Genomic DNA, 6,917 nt, shown 5'->3' on the forward strand with positions numbered 1-6,917 from the left:
ATAAGGAAGTACTTTCTTTTGTTGCCGTTTTAAGTTCTTTCACAATAAGGTCTTGCATAATAACTGTACAGTTGCAAACACCTGAATCTCAAGTAAGGAAACATTTTCAAAAATCTGAGTCAAAAGACGTGATTATCATCCCAACAGTAAGACAGTACTAAGCAGAAAAATATTTAGATGAAAAATAAAAAAAAAGGTAACCTGTCAAAGATGGGTCTTTAAAACTGTTCATTTATCTGAAATTATAAACTTGATGCAGGAAACAAAAACTAGCAATTTTTAAAAAGTAATTACAATGATTACAAAAGAAAATGGCTTAGATATGATGAGAATTCTGCAATAGACTGGCAACCTGTCCAGGGTCAGGTTGCCAGTCAGGTTGACCGTTGGAGATAGGTACCAGCAACACCTTGTGACCCCAATGGGATAAGGGTGTCAGATAATGGATGGATGATGAGAATTATAAAGGGAATGTATTATGTACTTTCCAAGCACATAGGGCCATTTCATAGCACAGTCAAGTAACCATGTTACTATAAGTTGTTTTAAAAAGGCTGTATCAAATATGACTTAAAAGAAATTTGACTTCACATCTGATGTCTTGAAATTGGCCTCTGTCTCTTTAAAAAAGTCTCCCAATTGTTCTGACATTCTCCATTAGCTCACCATAACAACAATGCTTCTCCGTGATGTCGTTTACAACCGTTCTTAGGTGCATTAGACTGAGAAGCAGTTCGTATGATGACTTGTTCAGACTAGCCAGCAGCAATTAGCAAACAGCTGGTGGAACTGCACTGCACTCCTGATACGAGCTGCTTCTCAGTGCAACGCTGGTAAAAATGCTGTTAAAGGGTTAATAGAGGAGCGATAAGTGATGACTTCCTAAACGAGAAGTTTCAGAGGAGTTTTTAGAGAGACAGAGTCCCATTTTCAAGGCATTAAATTACAAAGTCCAATTTTGTTTGTCATAGTTGATACATACAGCATTTTTCACAACAACTGAAGGTAACAGTTGTTTAATTGTGATATAAAATTATACTATTTGCCTGAACATTACATAATACTTCACCTTTTTTAAAAATTATATATTTTACTTTCATTTGAACAGATGAGATTTTCTCTCTACAAGCTTTAAAATACCAATGGGACGTGATTTCTTGCAAAAGCAATGTATAATCATGACTGGAAACTACTTCTACTATTGCACTACTGGTCCTCCTATACATTAAACCTTTGAGGTCGCTACCTGACCTTAAAGGTTATTGCATAGAGAAACAAATCTGGTTACTGTCCACCTTCCAGGAACTAGATTTCTGTAGTTTCACGAAATCTACCACAAACAACCTATTTTTTGAAACGAATCTTCAGTAATGTTGAAACCTCACATCAAGCAAATCATAGGGACTCCCACATTGTCAAACCAAACAATTCAACATGACTTTACTGACTTTGAAGATGAAACTCGAGAGGGGTTCTTTTTAAGACGCTGAGGCTTGAAAGTTGTTTTGTTTGTGTCCAGGTTCACTGCACACAGAGCATCCGCAGAAACATGCCTTTCTGTGAACTGGGTCGGAGACTCTCGTCACATTAAACCAAATCACTTCTGCTCATCAGTCCAGAAGCAGAACTCCATGTGAGATCACAGCGGTATCATTAAAATAAATGTAGGGTTCCACATGAAAACACACACTGTTATTGTACCATGTCATTCTGGTTAAAATGACTGTCTAAAATTATTTTGCAATCCTAAAAACGCATCTGTGAGTAAAGCAGGAAGCACTGAGTCAGACCTCTAGCAGTCCACACACAGATATTAATCACTCTGACATCACTGGTGGCAAGACCCATACAGGATCTGCCATTAGTTTAACAATTTTCACAAAAATGTCATCCAGCTATGCCCTTTCAAGAACAAATATTCAGCACTTCATAATTTCAGAAAGTAAAAAGAGTATATTGCCCAAAGCATGAGAAATAAAATGTTTTAAGCTTGCCGACACATTATCCAATTTGTCGGCAAATTGGATAATGTGATACTAAGATGTTAAGATACTAAATATCTTAGTAACATCTTAGTATGTTAAGATATTTAGTACACTAAATACTAAATATCTATACCAAATAGATATTTATAATAAATATATCTATCCTAAAATATTTAGTCTTAATAAATATTACACTAAGCTATTTAGTCTACTAAATATCTTACATTTCAAATAAGACAAAACTAACTTACAAGTAACTTTTCAACAAGGAGCTTGTTTTAAGCCAATAATTCCATAATATTTCAGATTGGCAGATTATTTGACTTAGAGGGAACATGTTTTGTTATAAGTGAAATTATCTGCAAGTGGAACTAATACTTTTTTTTAATCAATTTTACTGATTTTTTTTTTTTGACTTAACGCAACCTCTTGCTGAAAAGTTACTTGTAAGTTAGTTTTGTCTTCTTTAAAGTGTACTGAGATATTTGCACTATAAACTAGACCAAGAATACTTGGTAAAAATTTGTATTATGATAGAGGACTGCTCAGTTCAGCCTAAACCTAACCGAGTGTGAGCCCACACAGGATCTGTGGGATTAGATGTTATGCTCAGCCACACTGATTGCTCACAGTGACAGTATAATGTTGTGAGATCAGACCTGTGTTTATATGATGGAAGTGAATGAGAGCTGTGGAGCAGCTGTAAACTTTAACTGAGCTGCTTCATACTTTGTAGGTCATAAATGAAATGTTGCGTGTGAACACGTGAATTGTTGCCAACTGAAAAGAGGTTTCATTAATTTTAAAAAAAATCTGTTTTAAAGAAACAGAATAACCGACATTTTGAACAAGAGATGACACACAGTGAAGATTTTTAAAATATATCTTTAGCTAACTGGAAGCTCAAGAACAGAAGTTAACTTTAACTACAGCTGTGTTTCCATGACAAACATGAGAAAACTCAATATTCTTCTAAAGTAAAAAAAAAAAAAAGACACAATTTTTTGTTGCAATTGGGGTGTTTCCAATAAATAAATAAAGCTATGGAAATCATGTGAACAAGTTTGCTCACATAAGTAATTAAAAAACATGCCATGCCATGATCCTCTAACTACTTCCTATCATCTTCTTCTTTGTGGTTTGCCAGTAGTAACATCCATTTGATTTTATGTGTGATGCGGTTCTGTAAAATATACTAATTTTGATATGGCTGAAAATCCACTTCATCCTAGCACCAAAACTTTTAATCAAAAACTCAAGTTTTATTTTTTTAATTGGCATGTTTCCGTTAAGTAAAATTATTTTAAAAATGACCAACTATATGGTCAATCGAAATGCACCTGTTGTAAACAGTATCCTAAAAATCCTTTTTATCTTGATTTTCACTCTGTCACCATTTGTTTTTTTTCTACCAGGTGCTAAAAATGCTCCCACACAATAAAATTAGAAGTAGGGAGAAGCATCTTCTAGGCTTTGATGTCAAGTATCTAACATCAAAGTAAGAGTCTCGAACATGGAGGCAGGTTGTCATCAAGCTCATGCTTTCATATTTGGGCTCATGATAACGGCTCAGCATTACTTCTCTGTTTTCTGCAAAGCAACAGTTCTGTGTCAACGCGAGCTCAGTGTATTGATTGACACACCGGATGTCCATACAGCTGTGTAGGTATAACAAACATGACTTTTAATTCCTGGTTGTGAGAGCAGAAAACATCCAGCTAACCAATGTAAAGATGAGTTGAGCAAATATTTGATATCCTGCTCAACAGGTTTGTAACACATTATGCCTGCAACCAACTTTCCATATTCTGATCAGAGGGCTGGTTCGTGTTTCTAAGCAAACAGCTGAATGTTGAAGTATATTCCAGAAAGATTACAGCTGACTGCCATGGTGGTTGGATCAAATGAGTGGATCTTGTTTATGACTGGAGTGACAGTTAGATGATAAGTTTAAAAATAAACCTGCAAATTTTACTGTCATCTCATAAAGAATGTGTTTTTTTTCTCTCTCAGAAGATAACACCACCAAATCAGATAAGAGTATGCAAATGAAGCATATGAAAAACATTGACAGTTCCAAGAACCTGTCGGTTCAAAGTGACAACAGACTCTCTGTCCAAACATGACTTATTTCCACAGTCGTGTTTTCAGTCAGAGTGAACCTGCGGGACACTTTTCCATCCGTCTGCTGACTGCTTCCATCTCGATGTCTCTTTCTTCACTTTGATTGTTTGGGTTGCAACTACCTCAACTAAACCTTGACCACATCCTCAAAGATTGCAAAGAACACCACCACACAACAGATCTGTGTTGTATATGGGAAGGTTGCACAACAACTTTTAAAGCCGAGTTGGTAAAATGGAGAAAAATAAAAAGCACAGGGCTCTAGAAAAGCATCTGAGTACAAGAAATAAAGAAGCGGTTCTAAAGTGATGGAGAAAGCAATCTAAACCAACTTGGTTCTATGTAAAACGGTAAGTAGTTCTTTTGTTAATTCTTAAGTTCACAGTGATTTCTGTGATTCAATTTCATTAACCTTTCTCAGGCCCGATTACTGCCAGACCTCTAAAATCAAAAATAGGACCTTCCTGACAACATCCATCATCTATACCCACTTGTCCTTGTAGGGTGGCAGGGTGATGGGGGGCTGCCACCTATCTCAACTGGTCATTGGCCAAGAGGCAGAGTACACCCTGCCCACTCTATCACACAAAGGGGAAACAACCATGCACACACACACACACACACACACACACGCCTAAGGATCGCTTAGAGAGACCAATTGTCATGTACGAGTCATGATTTTGGACTCTGGGAGTAAACCAGAGTACCCAGAGAGAGCACGCAAATCCCAGGCCAAATTCTGAACCCAGGACCTTCCTGCTCTAAGTGACACAGTGCTACCAACTATGCCACCATGCACCTGGTCATTTGAAGTAGACTAAAAGATACCAAAAGCAACACATTATGCTGCATCTGCTCTAATTCAAGAGCAGATGAGAATCAAAATCAATGGCATCTATCAGTCTCGAAAAGTTACAAATGGTTTATGATTCGACAGTATGAACAACGACAGTCATCTGTGGCAGAGTTTAAAAAAAACAACAACAAAAAAACGTGTAGACCAAAAGGAGCAATAATTATTTTAGCCTCCCAAGTAAAATGTGGACTGGTCATGTGTAGACTTTCAGCTGCTTCCCTTTACTGCTGCCGTCACTCCAGAGCTTATTCACAGAAATGATTCCGGTCACAAAGTTAATTTAAGAAAAGGGAGTGATGATGTGAGCATGTGTCAACATGATGCTGCAGAAGGCTACCAAAAGGTTATTTCTTTAACTTGGATATTTACTTCAACACTCTATGAACGCACATTCTGAATATTGAATCAACTTTCAGCTTTCGCTCCTTTCTTGCCATTTTCACTTCTTCACATTTTCCTTGATTTCTAACATTCATATAAACACAAGTCAGAACACAAATAAAAAGAAAGTTGTAAAAAAATATGATACCCATTTAAATTAGACAAAAAGCTAGGCACTAAGTTACATTAAAATTAAATTTTGAAATCTGAAGCTGCTCTAATAATTCTGCTGCTGACGTGAGCGGGGGAAACCTTGCAGGAAGAATCTAGGTTAGCCTTTGCATGGAGTTGGACCCCCAATTAATTCTGCTCAGGGCCTCAAATATTCTTATGACACCTATGTTTCACCTTGATAAACAGTCATTTTGAACAAATCAAAATAGCAAGCTATTAAGTATAAGATCTAAGACAAATTCTGCTTCCTAAAGAACAAAAAAAGCACATCCAGTCCAATTTCAAAACACTTTTTTAAAGATTCTTGGAAAGGGAAGTTGAACCTCTAGAAAAGCTTCGAGATAAAGCAGATCTCCATACCTCTAAATAACCCTCTAGTTCATCTGATGCGCAGCTTATGTCTGTTTTACTAGACGACTTAATGTTCCTTTTTTCACGTCTGCTTCCGGCTCCTTAACCATTAGAGCAGAAATACTTTGTCGGCATCGTCACATAAGGGGAAATCCCTCTGTTACTCTGCTGCATGGGCTGCCTGATGCAAGCTCAGTCAGTCATGTCTGGCCGTCTGGTTACAGCAGCGCAGGTTCTGCAGACCGCAAATGAAACAAAGCGCAGCCGGCGAAACCAAATGACACGTAGGGCAAGAGGGAAGAGAAATAATCTTCCTCTTCCAGGTTCCAAATATCACACACATTACGCGGCATGTCTACGGTAGGTGCAGAGTCTCATATAAATAAATGAAAATATGTAATTGAACAGAAAACACGTGACTGCATGGTAGACGTTCTCATTTTGAGGGGAACCCTCCACAGACACACATGCAGGGAGTGGATGATCCTGTGTCCTGCAGCGGTTTGAAGAAATGCGATTTTAAAACAGTCAATCTCGATTGGAGACAATATGACATTTTAAAACGGATTTCAGCTACAAAAAAGGGGCACGTACACAGAAAAGCCTGGTTATTGTCCGACCAGCGCTGAGTTCTGCTTTGCATATTACAGATCATGCTGAAGGATGATCTGTCATATTATTTATTTACATAAATAAGTAAGATTATGCTCATATTTTCACCAATATTTCTTAAAGCACATTTCAGACAGAATGCATTAGGATAAGAGCAGCTCAGGCAGTTGATGCACCAAACAGCGCATCCTTCACACCGCGGAAATAAAGCAGCAGCATACCTTGTTACCGACCTTCATCAACCTCGCGTCCTTTCATTGAACGATCCGTCCAGAAGGGAGACGGAACGCAACAGATGTGCTCCGTTTGCATCAGCGCCCGTCGCTCTGAGAGGAGCGGTGTAAGCGCTTTGTAAGGCTGATGTTCAGCCGTGTGGCGCTATCTATGGGGTTCCATTTGTATCAAAAATAAGTAGATGTCATATGTGTAGATGT

General features: G+C 37.7%; 1 protein-coding gene across 2 annotated transcripts in view; it reads right to left on the reverse strand.

Annotated features, from left to right (window-relative positions):
- The window catches only part of slco4a1 (solute carrier organic anion transporter family, member 4A1), a 30,678-nt gene extending 23,818 nt beyond the window's left edge, over positions 1-6,860 (reverse strand). Inside the window, exon 1 of one of the 2 annotated variants that reach the window (XM_016680537.1) lies at positions 6,717-6,860. The gene's annotated coding sequence lies outside the window, so the exon portion shown is untranslated. Of the gene's footprint in view, positions 1-6,704 lie in introns of both variants that reach the window. The other variant, XM_007569723.2, reaches the window with a different exon arrangement.
- Positions 6,861-6,917: the final 57 nt, after the last annotated feature.

Source organism: Poecilia formosa, unplaced genomic scaffold (genome assembly GCF_000485575.1).
Source record: "Poecilia formosa unplaced genomic scaffold, Poecilia_formosa-5.1.2 Scaffold245, whole genome shotgun sequence".
In the NCBI taxonomy this organism is placed as follows: Eukaryota; Metazoa; Chordata; class Actinopteri; order Cyprinodontiformes; family Poeciliidae; genus Poecilia; species Poecilia formosa.